Raw genomic sequence first — 20,687 nt, 5'->3', positions numbered from 1 at the left:
ACAATTCAACAGATCTTACAACTTTATATGTAAACTGTAGCATATTGCAAAGCCAATGTTGAAAACCAAATTAAAACAAAAAGGCATTATGGATAAATATCTCATTTAGTTTCTCATACCAATAACCTTTCGATCCTTCTCGGCGTAGAAAGTGTGGACCACTTTTTCTCCAGCGAGAACCAAGAAGGACACACCGAATCCTACGAGCGTGACCAGGTAGACGCCAATCAAGTGCCTCGTTCCCAGGATGACTTCGTTGTTTACCTGAAGGAGGAGGAAAGGTGCTCGACTCATTCACGCAGATGGAAAAGGCGACACCTCTGATCCAAAAAATCACCGACGGAGGGAAATTTAGCAACATTCAATTTGATGTTGGTTGATGAGAGAGAGAGAGAGAGAGAGAGAGAGAGAAATTATAATCAGTAATTTCAATGGTCAGAGAGAGAGAGAGAGAGAGAGAGAGAGAGAGAGAGAGAGTTATTATAATGACGACCCCATATGAAAAATGGGAAAAAGCACGTTAAACGAAGAAGAACCTGGTGTCGTAATTTCAGTGGTCATTGACAGGAGAGAGAGAGAGAGAGAGAGTTATTATAAGTGACTTGGCGTCTTAATTAATTACGATGGTCATTGACAGGAGAGAGAGAGAGAGAGAGAGAGAGAGAGAGAGAGAGAGAGAGAGATTAGAGAGACTTGATAAGTGACTTGGTGTCTTAATTACGATGGTCATTTGACAGGAGAAAGAGAGAGAGAGAGAGAGAGAGAGAGAGAGAGAGAGAGAGAGAGAGAGAGAGAGAGAGAGAGAGAGTTATTATAAATTACCTGGTGTCTTAATTACGATGGTCCTTGACAGGGGAGAGAGAGAGAGAGAGAGAGAGAGAGAGAGAGAGAGAGAGAGAGAGAGAGAGAGAGAGAGAGAGAGAGATAATCACCCTTTATCATCTGGAAATGGTGAAAAATGATCAGTATAGTCACATTCTAATAGCAGACAAAATAAAGATGACTAAAGTAACGAAAATATGGTGTCTTCAACATTATTAGCACTTTATCCTGATTAAATATAAAAAGAAAACATGTCTCTATAATAGACATAAACAACTTATTATTAGTTTTAATTACGTACAAGTCAATTTTAATGGTGATATTTTTTCATGGTCTTGAAATTATAGGAAAATATTGCAAAGTTATCACGAAAATAATTATGGCACGAAGAAGGTAGACCACTGCCAGATTTGTTATTCATTTGTTTCCACTGATTAAATTAATGCATTTGCTTTTGCAGGACGTAAGATTATAGATTATGGCAAGCCAGTATTAAACAATCATATGGAAGTAACACGATTACCAAGATTTGTAAGATAAGTTTCTATTTAGAATAATGGCTTTTAATAAACCACACTAACTTAGCAAGTACTTGATTTTCGTAGCATATTAACATCCCGAAATTACAAGTTGAAAATAAAGGAGTCTTGAAGATGGTAAAATAATAATGCTGAAGACCACTACTAGTTTCCATGTTTAAGGTTTAAACTTCTAAAAGAATGATTAAAGCCAAGTTATTACAAAATTCGAACGATTTAAAATAAATCAATGAATAGTAGAGATTTACATTTACCACAAAATTGTCTTTACAGATAAGGAAAATGAGCTATCTTATCTAAGAGATAAGAATTTGAAGTGAGAACATTAAAAAAAATTTATAGCCACTCATGTTTTTGACGTAAATATTCCTGAACAGGTATATTCAACTGTAAACATTCCAATTTTTTCATTTCCAGTATAATAATTTCATACTCACCATCAGTTCCTGAACACCGACATCATGGAAAATGTCTAAATTATTAGTCTTTTCCTTTTTACTCTTCCGGGTTTCACGAACTCGAGAGGCAACCACTTCCTCCATCCAGTGGTCAATCAGCCCGGCGTCAACCAACCGGGTTATGGTGTAAGAGAAAAGGCGGAGATACGGTGCTCCCTTTCTGAAGTGGAAACAGTCCTTTTTTAAATCTTTACTCCTAAAGCATAGTATGCCTTTTCAGTTCGTTTGAAAGAAAAGAGAATTCCATTTTAAATCGTCTGAAAGAAATTGCGGTTTCTTTATTTGCAAGAAAGAAAATAGTAATTTTTCTTAAGCTCACGTGCAAAAAAATTCCAATTACATATGAATTCCAACTGCAAAGGCCTGATGACTTTTGTTTATATTTCTTCTTGAAAAGGGATTTCTCGTCCGATTTTGGGAAAAAAATAATTGCTATACGGTTTAACATATTCAGTAGACTTCATTCTAGATAATTGTAAAGTTACAATAAAATTTGATTTTCTTTGCAACATTCTTTGCAAGGACCCACATGCGCAAACAAACAGACACACATACATATATTATTTATATAGTATATATATATATATATATATATATATATATATATATATATATATATATATATATATATATATATATATATATATATATATCTATACACACACACACACACACACACACACACATATATATATATATATATATATATATATATATATATATGTACACACACACACACTTGTGTGTATGTATGTATCACATACAAGTTAGTAAATTTCCAGAAGGCAGGCCTTAGGGTCAAGACTGGAAGACGGCTGACCCTGGATCACCTATCTCAGCCTAGTTGAAGAAATCTGTCATTGATAGCACTGTAATTCAAATATCACTGGGAGATAGTCACAGTGGGCGCACATAAGTTATATTTTTGTACTAACAACTGGTCCAAAGAACACAATTCTGCCCTAAAATGGAAAACTGCGTATCCTCAAAATTTTCGAAATTGAAATGTGCCACCTACTGGGGTCGTGAAACACTAATACACAAGTTACTGTAGTTTCAGAATGATTCTTCGATGTTTTATTTAGGGGGTCTCAGTAGTAAGGCAAGGGAAAACTGCAGTATCTACCATTTTTCTCAGTTTTGTATTTTTGCAGATACTGCAGTCTTCCATTTTAGGGCAGAATTCTTTTCAAGTTCCAATTGGGAACAATTTAAAAAAAATCGCCTGAAAACAGGATTCCCGAAAGTTAAAATATCTTGTACACACATCATCCAAATCAAGGTTTTACCCTCATTGCTTCAAAGTACTCCATACGTCAATTAGCAAAAACTGCACTTCCTCGAAGGAGTGGGGTAGTTCCGACATTGCATCTCACGTGGTGCATTGTAAGCAATATTTAAGCAGGCTGTCAGCCCTTTACTTTATCTCCATTTCAGCTTCCTTTTTTCAGTCTTGATGTCCAACCTCTCTAACTATTACTTCTTGCTGCAGCTGTGTGGTTTTCTCCTGATTCCACCCACAGATCCTTGTACACAATTTCGATTATTTCCCGGATATCTTCATCTCGCTGTCCAACCACTCGAACTCATTCTTTTGACTGTCTTAAGGGCTGAATGGCCCATAGTGCCTAAGTGCCTTGGTTTCGAAAATTCAAGGGCTTGACTTAGATGTATAACACCCAAATTTTCTGATAGTAGAAACTTTCTCTGATTGAAAGTACATCGTGAAATAATCACGGTTCTACTTACTATATTATTTCGCTATTTCAAACATTATCAATTGCATTGCGCTTTCACAAATCTCTTAAAAAAGATGTTTACGCGAATACGAAATAGCTTTGCCAAGGAACTTTGTTCAACTTTGCTTTGTTTGGGTACTAAAATAAAATATCCTGGGAACATTTACATCATAATTTTTCCAAGTCAGTAGAATAAGACAATGCCGAAAAAAAATTGTTGAATAATAATAATAATAATAATAATAATAATAATAATAATAATAATAATAATAATAATAATAATAATAATTTTTCCTCCTCTTGTTTTATACTTTAACTTTTCGTTATTATTATTATTATTATTATTATTATTATTATTATTATTATTATTATTATTATTATTATTATTATTATTATTATTTATCTAAAATATAAACTCATATGCAAATCAAACCTAACAGATAAAAAACAAAAGAAATGCAAAAGCAAGGGAATTAGAATTTTGAAAATGCACAAACAAACAAGAAAGACACGACTATGAAAAAAATAAAACAAAAAATGAATGTATACATGGATAAACAACATTAAACGTACCTCAATGACCATCCAAAGTCAGTCACAAGGTGATAATTCTCTCTACTGATGTACAGAGGAGTCTGTCCAAAATCATCCGTGAAGTCCAGAGCTATGGCGCTCTGGAGGACTTTCTTAACGCCCAACAGCGAGTACCCTCCCTTCAACGTCTTCTTCAGGCCCTCTGTGATCGGTGGCGTCTGAGGAAAGGGAGGAATAAGTTCCGGGTTAAATTTGAGGTCGAGGGAAAAGAGTTGAAACTCGAGGCGAGATTCAGATGTTGAGGACCGAAGAGTCTCAGCCTCTATAGGAAATACCTCGTAGGTTGTTAGTGCCGTCAGTGCTCCTCAGTGATGCATTGTAGATATTGCTAAAGGGTGTTTGCAGCGTCCTTTAGGCCGCTAGCTGGGCCCACTTTTTTTAGCTTTCTACTTTATCTTTACTCTCGCTCCCTTTCTTCAGTCTTAATTTCCAACCAACTCCAGCTATCACTTCTTAGTGCAACTGTGTGGGTTCTCTCCTAGTGCCATCTTTAGACCCTTGTATTACGGGAACTTCAATTTACTGCCCAGCTACACCAGCTCTCTGTTTTCAAATTCTTTCTTTCAGTGTCCTGCTGCTTGGCTTGACAACCTAAATTTTGATAAAAGATCTATGCGAAGTAAAGTATAAGAGTAATTTGTAGTTCCAACGAGGAAAATGCCAGGTCAGAATCATGGGTATTTACAGACGCTTATCAGAATGAAAGTTATGAGAGTGAACTGAAGTTGCCAGTGATGAAAGAGTCTAACTGGAATATAGCTGCCTATATCTGGAACATCAAAACAGAATTTTAAAAAGAATTTGAAAAAAATCAGAAAAAGTTGAAAGTTTTAAAAAGTTAGTGGACTTAGAGTATAAATGTAGTAGATGGTGTTTTAACATTTCCTAATGACTCCGCAGCAAAATGAGAAGAGAAATGAAAATTAAATTTTCAGTTTTCGCTTTCAAGTGAAGGCGGAATTTTGATGACATTAAATTAATAAAAGCATTTCAACGAGTATCCCTGTTTTAAAACTGATTTGAAACGAATTTGAAAGTGAATTGCTACAAGACAAATTGCAAGGCTGATTAAAAAAAGTAAAAAATATGCGCCGAAGTTTCTTCTGCGCAATCGAGTTTTCTGAACATTGTACAGTCAAGACCACCGAAAACAGATCTATCTTTTGGTGGTCTCGTTATAATGCTGTATGAGTCGTGGCCAGAAGCACGATTATGCTAACTTCAACCTTAAATAAAATAAAAACTACTGAGGCTAGAGGGCTGCAATTTGGTATGTTAGATGACTGGAGAGTGGATGATCAAAATAACAATTTGCAGTTCTCTAGCTTCAGTAGGTTTTAAGATCTGAGGGTGGACAGAAAAACTGCGGACAGGAAAAGTGAGGACGGACAGAAACCGGCACAATAGCTTTCTTTTCAGAAAACCAAAATACCTATAAGTACATGAACTTTATTTAGGTTTATGAAAAAAAAAAAAATCTTTAGCATCAGATTTTTAAATGATTCACGAGAAGAATAAAGATTATAAATAGATCTTCAAAAACCAAATAAATTGATATATATTTTTTCATCTCAAAGGAGCACTAAAACTATTTTGCTTTTGAAAACATTCAAGATGTTTCTCCAACATTCATATCTGATACTTGGCTGTTGAAAGGATCAAGATGAAAGCTTGTTCTGTATGTTTTATTTTCTAATTAATACTAAGAAGTATTTTACTATAAGAAACCCTTAAAAAGGTTTTTTCTTACCTCTGCATACTTATAGACGAGCTTAACAGTAGGGTCATTACTATTTAAGAAGTAGAGCAAGATTTGACCTGACATAATGAAGTCGTGAATTCCCCAGTGCCACGACCTCCGGCTTACCAGGTCCTGGTAGCTGTCAATCGGCTCTGTTTTACTCTGGACTGACAGGAAAGCCACCAAGGCTGACCTGTAGACGGTCGAAATGACCAAGACAGCCACCAGCCACCAGCCAAGCAACATCTGAAAGATGTTTTATTTTAAAAGAAATTAATACTATGTGTGGGTTGCTATGGTGTGTCTGGTGCTCCGAAAGATTCTCGTTCTGCGATTCACAAAAGGCTCAGAAAGAAGATTCTGATTAAGTCTGAGGCCGAGAGGATCTCGGGACGATTCTTAAATCTATATGTAGCCAGTTTATTATGCAATCCATTAGCATGACAGAGACAAAGGAGACGAACCTGACCCGATGTGTATCTGGGGGCGTTATACGGAGCGTCGTCCAGCATCACGGCCCAGCTGTAGAAGATGGACCAATCGAGAGACATACTTTTCTCTCCCGTTATACTTGACCTCGTCTTCTCGAGCAGCCATAATGCCACTCCCCACAACATGATGCTGGCGATGAAATAGATCCATACCTCCACTGGAAGTAAATAAAACAGTGATTGCCAGAGTAAAAAATATTTTGACTGAACTGTATGTTTACTGTCCTATCTTGAAATAAATAAATAAATAAATAAATAAATAAATAAATAAATAAATAAATAAATAAATAACAGATCAGTAAATTATATACCGTAAATTATATACCGTAAAAGGACGGATGATTTCAATACTTAGCGGTAAAGGTACGGATAATTTCCATACTTAACGGTAAAGGGGCGGTTACCGGTAAAAGTACGGATGATTTCCATATTTACCGGTAAAAGGACGGATGATCTCCGCACTTACCGGTAAAAGGACGGATGTTTTCCGTACTTACTGGTAAAAGGAAGGATGATTTCCCAACTTACCGGTAAAAGGAGGGTGACTTCCATACTTACCGGTAAAAGGACGGATGATTTCCATATTTACCGGTAAAAGGAAGGATGACTTCCGTACTTACCGGTAAAAGGACGGGTGACTTCCATACATACCAGTAAAAGGACGGATGATTTCCATACTTACCGGCAAGAGGACGGATGATTTCCATACTTAACGGTAAAGGGCGGTTACCGGTAAAAGGAAGGCTGATTTCCATACTTACAGGTAAAAGGACGGATGATTTCCATACATACCGGTAAAAGGAAGGATGATTTCCATTCTTAACGGTAAAGGGGAGGTTACCGGTAAAAGGAAGGCTGATTTCCATACTTACAGGCAAAAGGACGGATGATTTCCATACATACCGGTAAAAGGACGGATGATTTCCATACTTACCGGTAAGAGGACGGATGATTTCCATACTTAACGGTAAAGGGCGGTTACCGGTAAAAGGAAGGATGATTTCCATACTTACAGGTAAAAGGACGGATGATTTCCATACATACCGGTAAAAGGACGGATGATTTCCATACTTAACGATAAAGGGGCGGTTACTGGTAAAAGGAAGGCTGGCTTCCATACTCACAGGTCAAAAGGACGGTTGATTTCCATACATACCGGTTAAAAGGACGGATGATTTCCGTACTTACCGGTAAAAGGATGGATGATTTGCATACTTACGGGTAAAAGGACGGATGATAACCAGGTACTGAGGCAGGAGCTGAGGCTTCAGCGAGACGATCACCAGAGTATCAGCCTCGATCGTCCTGACGAGGTTTGTGACGGCCAGTCTCTCGGGATTGGTAGAGGTAGTGAAAGTCCAGTCCGCTTGGCCTCGCTGTATGGCTCCGTAGATCCCTGTCCAGGTCCCGTTCTTCAAAGGATTCCCGATGGACAGATCCGGTACAGGACGGATCTCGTACCTATAGAAGGCGGAATCGGAATATGTGAGGTTGCTGGGCTCCCACAAGATTATTTTTTATATAAACAAGCAAACAGTTTCAGAGTATCTGGGCATATATTTCTTCCCCCAACCGCTCTTCGAGTTCCACCGTTCCTCGAGCTCCACCGTTCCTGAGAATTGTTGCACTCATGGAACTTTTTCTTGGAATAACTTTTCTTTTGTTTCTTAAATGTAGGGAATAGTGCCAACAACAACAACAACAACAACAACGGTAAGAATTAGTTTCGCTTTATTCCTTTTCGAGAAAACTGATTTTGCAGGTGCTTCACATTTTTATGGAGAGAGTTATATATATATATATATATATATATATATATATATATATATATATATATATATATATATATATATATAAAACATGTGCTTCACATTAGGCTGATTAACTGTATTACGGAGAGATATATATATTATATATATATATATATATATATATATATATATATATATATATATATATATATATATATATATATATATATATATATATATCCCAAAACACGAAACCTTACGTGAAATTCAAAGCAGACGAAACTGCCTCCACTATCCTCTTGTCTAAGCAGTCAAGAAGCACCACCGGTTTGTCGAGGTTCAAAACGTCCAGTTTGTAATTGACGTAGGGAAAAAACGGCATCGTCGATATTCTCGCGAGGTGCCCCTCCAGTGTCCTCATCTGGTCTGAAATGCATGAAGTGAAATGTCTTGGATAATCTATGGAAAATGAATTTCTCTTGACCTCTTGCTTCCTAAAGAATATCATATTCTTTATAATAATAATAATAATAATAATAATAATAATAATAATAATAATAATAATAATAATAATAATAATAATAATAATAGGAAGTAAAATAATCTGAATTTTTTTTACATTCATGAGAGAGGTTCATCCTCTAAATAATAATAATAATAATAATAATAATAATAATAATAATAATAATAATAATAATAATAATAATAATAATAATAATAATAATAATAATAATAATAATAATAATAATAATAGGAAATAAAATATAAGACTTCTTTTACATTCATGAGCGTGAATTCATGAGTTGAATTGGGGTGTCCCCTACAATTCATGATATGCTTTTTATGATATGCTTTGGATTTCTGAAATGGAATTCCTATGATGAAAAAGGCTCTTGTCCTACAACTCATCGAATAAGTTGTTGGATAATCTTAGGAAAAATGAAGAATTTTTGATATAAAATATGTATATATTTTTTTTGCTTTTATGAGACTGAATTCATGACTTGAATTGAGGTTCCTCCAATAACTGGATTCAAGAAATAATTCGTCAGGTGAGTTATTTGAGTTGCTTGAAACTTATGATATGAGTAATGTTCATGTCCTATAATTCATGACATGAATTACATGATATGCGTTGGACTTATTAAATGGAATTCTTAAGATGAATAGAGTTCATGTCATATGATTTATGAAATGAACTATTTGACTGAATTCTTGAGATAAGTAATGTTCATGCCATATAATTCATGATATGAACTATATGATATGCTCTGGATTCATGAAATGCAATTTATGAGATGAGTAAAGTTTGTGTTCTCTAATTTGTGAAATAGATTATATGAGATGCTTGAAGTTTATAAGACTGAATTCATGAGATGAATATTGTTGATATCCTAAAATTTGTGAAAGGACTGTGAGATGCCTGTGTGAAATGTATAAAATGGTTGGGATTCATAAGATGAATGAAAGTTCTGTCTTGAAATGCATCAAATGAGTAGTATGAACATAAATGTTTCATAATGAATGTATGAGACACATGAAATTCATAAAATGAATTTCATGAAAAGTATGTGGTTTATGAAATCACACGTTGGACGGGTAAAATTTATGGTCTGAAATATTTGTCCTGAAATGGACAGAATTAAAGGCTTCAAATTACATTAATGAGCTGCCAGAAATGTATGAAATGAAAGGTGCAGAATAAATTTCGTGCGTCGAATCAAATGTATGAGATAATTGAAATTTATGAAAAGAGAAGCTTAACTCGTAAAATCTGTTAACTGATTTGTATGAGAGGAGTGAAATTTATGAAATAAAATGAACGTGATGCATAAGTTTTGCAAGAAAATAAGTGACGTTACCAAAAGGATAGCCAAGTGAAAGATTTATGAAACATATAATGATAAATGTATGAGATGAATTACACAAACGGAATGAAATTGGACTTAATTTATGAAATAGAAAATTTAGATAAATAGAACTGACTAATTTAAAATGAAAAATTTACATATAATGTTGTAAGTGAAATTTTGAGATGGGATGTTTAACAAAGAAAGGGCAGATGACGTTCCATAATTCTCAGTTTGTATTTCACATATAATACAAAAAACGCACACTCAAATTTTACTGCTAATCCTGACTTTATTTTTTTGTAAACTTCACGTTTCGAGTTTTCCAGTAATTTTCTATTGACTCGCTCAGAGAGAGAGAGAGAGAGAGAGAGAGAGAGAGAGAGAGAGAGAGAGAGAGAGAGAGAGAGAGAGAGAAAGCTATTATATATATATATATATATATATATATATATATATATATATATATATATATATATATATATATATATATATATATATATACACATATGTAAAATAAAAAAAAGTGGAAGTCAAGAGTTTTATCAAGTACTTACATAGGAACGGATCGGAAAAATCTGGCTTGCGAGATCCCAGGTACCAAGTTGCCAAAACCTGTATTTTCCCATTGCCGTTGTGACAATAGAGACATCGACTGTACAGCGTGATTGGCATATTCAATCCTGTGGGTATAAAGAATCACCAAAAGGGAAGTTAGGGTATTGAGGTACCTGCTGATACCTATTTACTATTGTTTCAGTGTAAATTTTACCCGAGATGTTGCCTTTCCTAATTTAGATAAGAAACATTCCACTCAAAATGCAATTGGCCCATTAAAATTAGGTAAGAATGCTTAAATTTTGCTTCGCTCTTCGATAACTGACTCCAAAAAATAAATGTTATTCTTGATTTTATTAGTGCAACCGTGCTTCAAAGCTGTTGTTGGGAATGAACAACTTATAATTTTGCCCTGATGTACTTTCGCTATGAAGCGAAAATATATCAAAATTGCCTGGTCTCTCCTGACTAATCAAGCAATCTAGTCTAGATAAGAAATTCATTTCAGAATTTCAAATATCATTCACATTACAAGACGTAAGACCTTACCTTTATTCTGCAGCCCCTCCGAACTTCCACAAAGATTGCTGTTGCCCTTAATAAATCGACAAGGAATCCTGAAAGGACTTTGCAGATCCTGTAAGGATTCCTCTTGCAAGCCCAGGTACAGAGAGCGGATGGAATTTCGGAAGGCAGATCGCCAGAGAATGGACCTGACCTCTTCTTTGCGTCCCACCAGGAAAATTAGGGCCTCTGGCCAAAGCCACAGCTGCGCTGCCTCCAGAAACCTTTATAGGCAATATTGCAGATATTAACTAGGCTGCAAATATGAGCAAATGTTACATATTTGTTGATAATTTTAAATATACATACTTCTGCAGGAACGTATATATTTCGTTATAGATGGAAATCTTACCACACACACACACACATACACACACATATATATATATACACACATTGTATATATATATATATATATATATATATATATATATATATATATATATATATATATATATATATATATATATATATATATATATATATATATATATATATATATAAATATATATATATATATATATATATATATATATATATATATATATATATATATATATATATATATATATATATATATACAAATAGATATTTAAAAAAATTCAAATTAATATACAAACTAGACATTCAAAAAATTATGAGATAAAGCAAAACCAATCATAACCTCAGTCACTGACAAAACCTCGGCAATAATTCACAAAAAAACTTTTTGCCTAATCTCTTCACAAACAGACAAAAAAATAAGCCAAACGAAAAGGTCCATTTCTTTGATGTTGGTAAATATACTTGCCTGAAAACATTTTCATTTTCATGAAAGGTTGCATCGACGACCACCAGATGGCAGCTGCTGTCAAATCCACCAAAGAGAAGGTTTTTGGCTCTCGAGGGGTCGTACGGGTAGTCTGCGAGGCTAGCTATCATCAGGGGCTGTGAAGACCGGATGCTATGTCTGGAATAATGATAATGGTAATAATAATGATAACAATAATATTCATGGTGAAGAAATCCACAGTGATGTAAGTGTAAATACATATTAGAAATATATTCACAAACTTACACCACTGTGGGTTTCTTCACCATTTTAGTGACTCATGATATTGTGACATGTTTAATAATAATAATAATAATAATAATAATAATAATAATAATAATAATAATAATAATAATATACGAAGGAAGAAGATCCTCTTTGAGGCAAGTTTTGTTGAATAAAATGGCTGCATTTTGCGAATTGATTTTATACTGAGTTTTCTCAATTCTTCTAATCATTCGCTTTTCCTGCACATCGATATTAGTCAATAATTGTCCAATGATTATATTTCGATGGATGAAACAACGTATTTCTTACAGCAGAAATTCTTTATTTTAAAGCATTACAGCAGGTTACTGAAACCTGGGATGTAAATCCGTAGATTTTCCTGATGGTATTTTCGGTGGTATTTCTTCTTTTCTCTTTTCTGACGTCTGTCTGGTATTTTTCGGTACTTTTTTCAGAAAATAAAAAAATAAGAAATAATACCGAAAATACTAAAGGAGCTGTAATACTTTAAAATAAAGAATTTCTGCTGTAAGAAATACGCTGTTTCATCCATCGAAATTATGATCATTGGGCAATTATTGACTAATATTGACGTGCAGGAAAAGCGAATTACTAGAAGAATTGAGAAAACTCAGAATAAAATCAATTCGCAAAATGCAGCCATTTCTTTAACAAAATGATAATAATAATAATAATAATCTAATAATAATAATAATAATAATAACAAAAATTAATGACCTAAGAGACCGGAAATACAACGGAAAAAGCTATATATATATATATATATATATATATATATATATATATATATATATATATATATATATATATATATATATAAATATATATATATATTGTTACGACCTCAGGTTCTTTTTTAGTTTAAACTGCTGTATATACAGAGCAAGAGGAATGTGAAGACAAACACCAGAAAAATTAACAATATTTAATACACAAGCAAACTTACACTAAATCAGCCTTGTGAGAGACAATAACATTCTACCAAAACCAAAACAAAAAAACACAGGGTAAATAATACAAGGTTTCCTATTACTAAAAGCTAATCCTAACAAAGTAAGAATATATGAGACTTAAATTACAATTGGGCCCAATAATTAACAACTAACCTATACCTATTGAAAGTAAAGTAAGGAAAACCTAAGCCTCCTACTAACCGTGGTAACTAAATTTATATAACTCCAACACCTTACACAGGAAACAAATATCCAAATCCCCACAACTCATTACAACGTATACATATATATAATAGATATAACTGGTCCTTAATTAAGACAAAATACACTACAGTGAAGACAAGTGTTCAAGATGAAGTAGACAGGAGTTCCTGGGACACTTCAACCTCCTAACAGCTAACAGGAGCTTCACAAAATTGTCCAGGTACACACTGGAGTAGAGTTCGATCCGAAGGATAACAGGATAACACCTCTTACCTGGCAATTTCCTCCCTACAAAATGAGCCTCTCTTGCGCATGCAGCTGGAGACAGACGAAAAGGAATGGTTTATAAAATCCTACGTGTCGGGACGGAGCGACGATTACGTCTTCCGCCAAACTCAGATGACATCACCTGCGAAATCAATGACCAAACTCCAATGCACCGCAGATGGCTCGGCACAACGGTAAACCACAACTGAATGTTGAATAAATAATCTCCAAATAAAGCTGAAGCTAACAAAAATTAATGAGTTCAACTCGAAAAAACAAAAGAAAACAATTGTTAGCCCGATATAATACAACAAGAGGAGGAAGCAAAACAAAACTGGTCGTTACGTTAAAGCGTTGAACTGAATAATAATAATAACAAAAAATAACTTACAACTAATGAAAACAAGGCTGATTTAGTTAACACTTATAGCAGAGAAAATCAATAAAAAAGACATATATATATATATATATATATATATATATATATATATATATATATATATATATATATATATATATAAATATATATATATATATATATATATATATATAATATATATATATATATATATATATATAAATATATATATATATATATATATATATATATATATATATATATATATATATATATATATATAATGAGGATATAAAACATATATATTACAAGAAAAGGACAAAAACCAAGAAAACCACAAAAAAATTCTCATCAATAAAATAATCGGCAAAAGAACGCAATGGTAGTTGCTATAAAAACTAAAAATGATTAGTAATTTCAAATATTTTTCACTGAAAAGTAAGAAAATATTTTCCTATATTTTATTTCCCTTCGAGGCGAATTAGGAGGAACTATTCATCATAACTAGCCAGATCTTTAGTGGAATTTAACGACCGAATCCACCTTGAAAATATTTATCAAACCCTCGTTTATGAGACCAAGTGAATCGGAATTCACTTCTCTTAGAAAATTTATGTGACATAAAATGTTGCTGTCGCGCCGAGTTCTCGTAGAGTACCTAATTCAGTTAAGCTTCTTTTTTTGCTGATTGCTTGTTTATTTAGAAAGGTACATGTCCAGAGGAAACACAACAATACGAGAAAATATATATATATATATATATATATATATATATATATATATATATATATATATACATATATATATATATATATATATATATATATATATATATATATACATAAGAACATAAAACATAAAAATATATAAAAAACATAAAAATAAAACATAAAAAATATAAAACATAAAAAATAAGAACAAAATATCTTCAAAGAACAAAGTATCTTTTAAAGTCCGAATTTTGAACTCTGCCTTATGGATTTTATTCATATTCTTAAGTACCATAATTTATCATTGTATTGGAAGTGTATTATCATTTGCAATAAATGCATTCGTTCAGTAATCACAAGATGTCAAAAGACAAATTACCTGATGATGGAACCTGACACGGACTGTCGGCTATCTTGAGTAACCAGGACGAAGAGACAGCCATGAATGTGAGGTTCCAGTAATTGCCAAACCGCTGATGCAACCAGTTCTCCAATGCCGAATTCGTTTTGTATAAAGGACAAAGATCTTTCAGCGTATGTAGGACTCTCTACGGCGCTCTCTATGTATCCTACATCAGAGGGAAAGGTCTTTTCCAAGTTTCTTTCTCCTCTTAGAGATCGCAAGAATCTTTTAACTCCAGTGGGATCTTCAAGGACGATCTCTAGACTTTCATAGTCAGAGGGAATTGCCACTTTGTAGTTCCTTTCATCACTCAAAATAGACAGAGACCCCTTCACAAGGGGCAGAGGTCCTTCATCTCCCGAAGGACCCACTATGTTACTCTCCCTGCGCCCCTCATCAAAAGAGAAGATCCTTTGCAAATTACCCTCATCTTTTTTAACCGAAGGAAGAATTCGGTGTCCTGAAAGACTTGGCAAGCCGTGCTTGAGATATCCTGGGGCTCAGGAGATGAGAATTCCTTTGCTCCGCTCTCTCTCGTAAGCTGTAAGCTTCCTGACTCCTCAAGGATCTTTGTTTTAGAGGCGTCAGCCAAGATCAGGCAAATGATGAAGATACACATCCCGTCAAATCTGCGAAAACTGTTGGGGTAGAAATGATCTTGGATAATAATAATAATAATAATAATAATAATAATAATAATAATAATAATAATAATAATAATAATAATAATAATAATAATAATAATAATAATAATTCGTCAGAGTAAGATATACAACACAAGCAGGATATCTTTTCAAGTCCTTTGTAAATTTTTATAATAATAATAATAATAATAATAATAATAAAATAATAATAATAATAATAATAATAATAATAATAATAATAATAATAATAATAATAATAATAATAATAACAAAGTGGCAGGTTTTAGTTCAGTAGCAAACATTCTAAAGGGTATTTCTTTTCATGAAAGCCACAAGTGAGAGTTGCTCTGTTTAGTTTTTTTCGAGTAAAAACAAACCAGTTTTTATTTCAAAAAACACTTCGCCTTCTCTAAATATATTCGAGTCATCAACTAAATCATGACATTGCCCTTCCATTCGTCCTAAATCTCAGAGACAAAGTGGAAGAGAAACGCAAATATATGATGAAAAATATTTTATGTTATATAGCACAAATTAACTTAAACTTGGTTCAACAATGCTGCAAAGTAGAGTCTTGATATTGAATACTTTTCAAAAAGACAAACTCTGGATTCTGTTGTGCCTGAACTCACCTGAATGCGAGTTAGCAGAGAACTGCACGCAACGACCCTCTTCCAGAGAAACCTTCAGTAGACAAGATAGAAACCGAGGCATAGAGAATGATTGGTCGGCAAGGTCTCGTCCTCAGCCAATGGGAGGCTCCCTCGAAAGGGCAAGGCACACCATTGGCTATTTCAGCTTATCGTCATCACTTTATCAAACATTTTGCATTTAATTTATAACCCTTTAAGATCAATTAACGTCTGGTGAATTGATTTGTGTTTAAGAAAAGGCCAGTGCCTTCTCGTCGCAAGCGACGTCAATTATTGTACAGCTTCCTTGTAATGAACAGCAATGATTTTCGAGAATCGTTTTTCTATTTTGCCTTTCCTGAGAATTTGTACAAAGATTCAAGTGATGTCGCTGCGTCCTGTCAATCCGTCTGTGGGCTCATGAGATGTGAGTATTCTGAAAACTTATATACTCTGTTTTTGTCGGATTTTGTACTTTATGTCTATATGAAATGTGTGTTTGTGTGTGTTTGTGTGTGTGTGAGAGAGAGAGAGAGAGAGAGAGAGAGAGAGAGAGAGAGAGAGAGAGAGAGAGAAACCATTCAACCATATAATTCTTACAAGAAAATATCATGGACAGGAATGTTTTAAGGAAAACTCAAGAAAGTAAAAAATGTGAAAGGGTAAATATAATATATAGGGAAAAATTCAGGGCAAAACATTAACACGTATATACAACTTAAAACCAACATTTTGTTTATAATCCATATACTGTATCTCCTCAGATACAGTCTCCCTGGGCATCGTCAAGTCCCTTATAGCATGCCCATTGGGCACGTGGCTCCCCAGTCGAAATCGGTCATGGGAGAGGGTGCATGACCTCGAATGACTTTCTGTGTCTGAAGGCACCATTTTTTTTTTGTAAGGTCTTCCCTTCAGAGCTTCCTTCTTATGACCTTCAAAAAGGAATAGATATAGTTTCTATAAATTCGCCTCTCTAAAAGACTTCCAGGAAAGAATTTATCCGGCGTCCTGTTTTTATGTAAAGTAAGATTGACCTCTTAACATGAACTTAAATTGCATGGAATTTTAACCGTCTCCTGTAGGCGATTTACACTGTGTAGTTAGTTTCACGTAGGTTCAGTAAAAGAAGAGGTAATGTGTCCTTGTATTTGATTCGTAGATTTTTTTTCTCCCTTAATTTTAGATTGCAGATATTTCAATTCGCATCTAGTAATAATTCATGATAATCATAAAACGGATGATTTCTCAGATTAGTAAAAAAATATCGGAATGGATATCATTGCAAGGGTTTACTTAGTGCAAAGAATTTCTCTAATTTTAGAGGCTTCTCTCCATTTCATTAAAAAAAGATAAATGTAACCATCTGCAGGGAATACCCGTGATTCACAACCAGGAAACGGCACGAGTGAAAAACCATACGCAGTTCAGTCAGCCGGAAATCAAAACTCACCAACAAAAAAACATCAGCTAACGAGAATTCTTGATCACACATCAATCAGTGGGAAAGCAACTTCGAAGCTGAAAATCACAAATAACATTTACAGCGGAAGATCCTCTATCGTAAAGGACGTTTCCGAGTGTCAAACTAAGCATGAAAATCGCTCGGTTTTTCACTCGTATATACGTTCAGCCAAAACAAAGGAGATGCCTATGACGGGTGAATGATTTGTGATATAAAGTTTCGCAGGCTGGAGACAGCCCATTGGCTCCTGAGAATGAGGACATTCATTATTGGCTCCTGAGAATGAGGACATTCATTATTGAAGGCTTAGCCCGTCGGCCTCTTAATTAGCGAGTCATCTGACGCCATACGCTGTCAAAGTTAGTGGTAAGTTTGTGTAATGTGAGGCGATGGTAATCAGTATTATTCTTCTTTTCTTTACAGAGTTTCTAAGACTTTTATTCGCCGAAGCTCCGAGTTGGTATTGCAACGAAGGAATAAAATGACTCTCAAATATTTTGGATTTCTGAAACGGAAATGAATTCCACAGAATTAATGGTTTTATGGTATTTGTATCCCACTAGGAGACAAGAATGTTCAAGTAGCCGAAATATATCTATTTACAAGATTGCTCTTTGATGAGCAGCATGTGATTATATATATATATATATATATATATATATATATATATATATATATATATATATATATATATATATATATATATATATATGTATGTATATTATATGCATTATGTATATATATATATATATATATATATATATATATATATATATATATATATATATATATTATGCATGTATTATGCATATATATATATATATATATATATATATATATATATATATATATATATATATATATATATATATATATATATATATATATATATATATATATATATATATATACATACATATACATACATACATATACATACATACATATATATATATATATATATATATATATATATATATATATATATATATATATATATATATATATATATATATATATATATATATATATAAAACATATACCCACTCATTTACCAATCTACTTAAAATCTAAAATATGAGAATGTATGTTGTATAAGTGTTGTCTTGATCATTGTTAAATATACGAGTACATGGTCTAGGAGAGAGAGAGAGAGAGAGAGAGAGAGAGAGAGAGAGAGAGAGAGAGAGAGAGAGAGAGAGTCAGTTCTTTTGATGAAGCCGGAGCGATACAAATTATTCTGGTTCCACAAAAAAGAGAGCAAAAATGAATCGTAACAACAATCAAACAAGAACAATAGCCTTGACCGGCCAGTAATCAGGGCAAGAATTCTCCCACAACGAGATTGGGTCATAGCGAGCAAATACGGACAGAAAAATAATAAAGGCGCTCCATTAAATGTACAAAGAAGAAAATACGATATTTACCTAATTTCTGTTCCACTTTTGATTATATTGTACTTCCTGTTCTCTGAAATATATAAAAAATAAAAAAAGTAAGCAATACAGACATAAAAATAATTAAGGCGCTCTATTAAATGTACAAAGGAGAAAATGCGATATTTACCTAAATTGTTTCCCACTTTTGATTATATTGTACTTCCTGTTCTCTGAAATATAAAAAAAAAATATAAAAAATGTAAAAAAGTAAGCAAATACAGACAGAAAAATAATAAAGGCGCTCTATTAAATATACAAAAGAGAAAATACGATATTTACCTAAATTGTTTTCCCACTTTTGATTATAGTGTATTTTCTGTTCTCCGAAATATATAAAAAAATGATAAAAGTAAGCAAATAAAAAAAATCTTAATAGAGAAGTAAGAAAATAAACGAAAAAAATTATAAGAGTGTTCTACAAAATTTACAAAGAACATATGATATTAACCTAAAATTTTTCCGCTTTTGATTATATTTTACTTCCCGTTCTCTGAAATAAACAAAATTTTTTTCTATAAAAAATAAGAAAAGAAAGAAAAAATAACTATAAGAGAGTTCCATTAAATGTACAAAGAAGAAAATACGATATTTACCTCATTTTTTCTTTCCACTGTTGATTATATTGCACTTCTTGTTTTATAAAACAAAAGAATTTTTTATAAAAAGTAAGAAAATAAAGGGAAAGAAATTATAATTGAGTTCCATTAAATGTACAGAGAAGAATATACGATATTTAGCTAATTTTCTTCCGCTGTTGATTATATTGTACTTCCTGTTCTTTGAAATATAAGAAATTAAAAAAAGGCAAATAAAAAAAATTAATAAAAATTCTATGAAATGTAGAAAGAAGAAAATACAATCTTTATTTAATTTTTTCTTTCCACTGTTGATTATATTATGCTTCCAGTTCTTTGAAATTAAGAAAGTTTATAAAAAGAAGTAAGGAAATAAAGGCAGAAAAAAACAGTAAAATAAGACTTCCATTAAATATACAAAGAAGAAAATACGACATTTATATTGCACCTCCTGTTCTGTTAAATAAAACAACCTTTTAAATAGGTAGAAAGGAAAAAAGCTAAATATGAATTACTGTATATGCAGTTTTTTCTCTTTCGAACAAAGGAATAATAAAAATAATAATAAGAGAGTTCTATTTACTGTATATAGACTGAAGTACTATATTTATTTCATTTTTTCTTTCCACTAGAGATTATATTGTACTTCCTGTTCTATGAAATACAATCAAGTTTTCCCCCCAAAAGTTGAAAGGAAGAAAAAAGCCAAATACAAATTACTCTACTTGCAATTTCTCTTTTTCGAATAACAACTTTTAATTAAATATTTCTTTCTTCATTTAATTAAACTCTGCTTCCTGTTTTCCAGGTTTCAATTATTTTTTTAAGTACGTTCTTTCAGAGAGGAATGGCAGAGGCTACCTTCTTACG

Source organism: Macrobrachium rosenbergii, chromosome 21 (genome assembly GCF_040412425.1).
Source record: "Macrobrachium rosenbergii isolate ZJJX-2024 chromosome 21, ASM4041242v1, whole genome shotgun sequence".
Taxonomy (NCBI): Eukaryota; Metazoa; Arthropoda; class Malacostraca; order Decapoda; family Palaemonidae; genus Macrobrachium; species Macrobrachium rosenbergii.
This window is presented reverse-complemented; position numbering follows the sequence as displayed.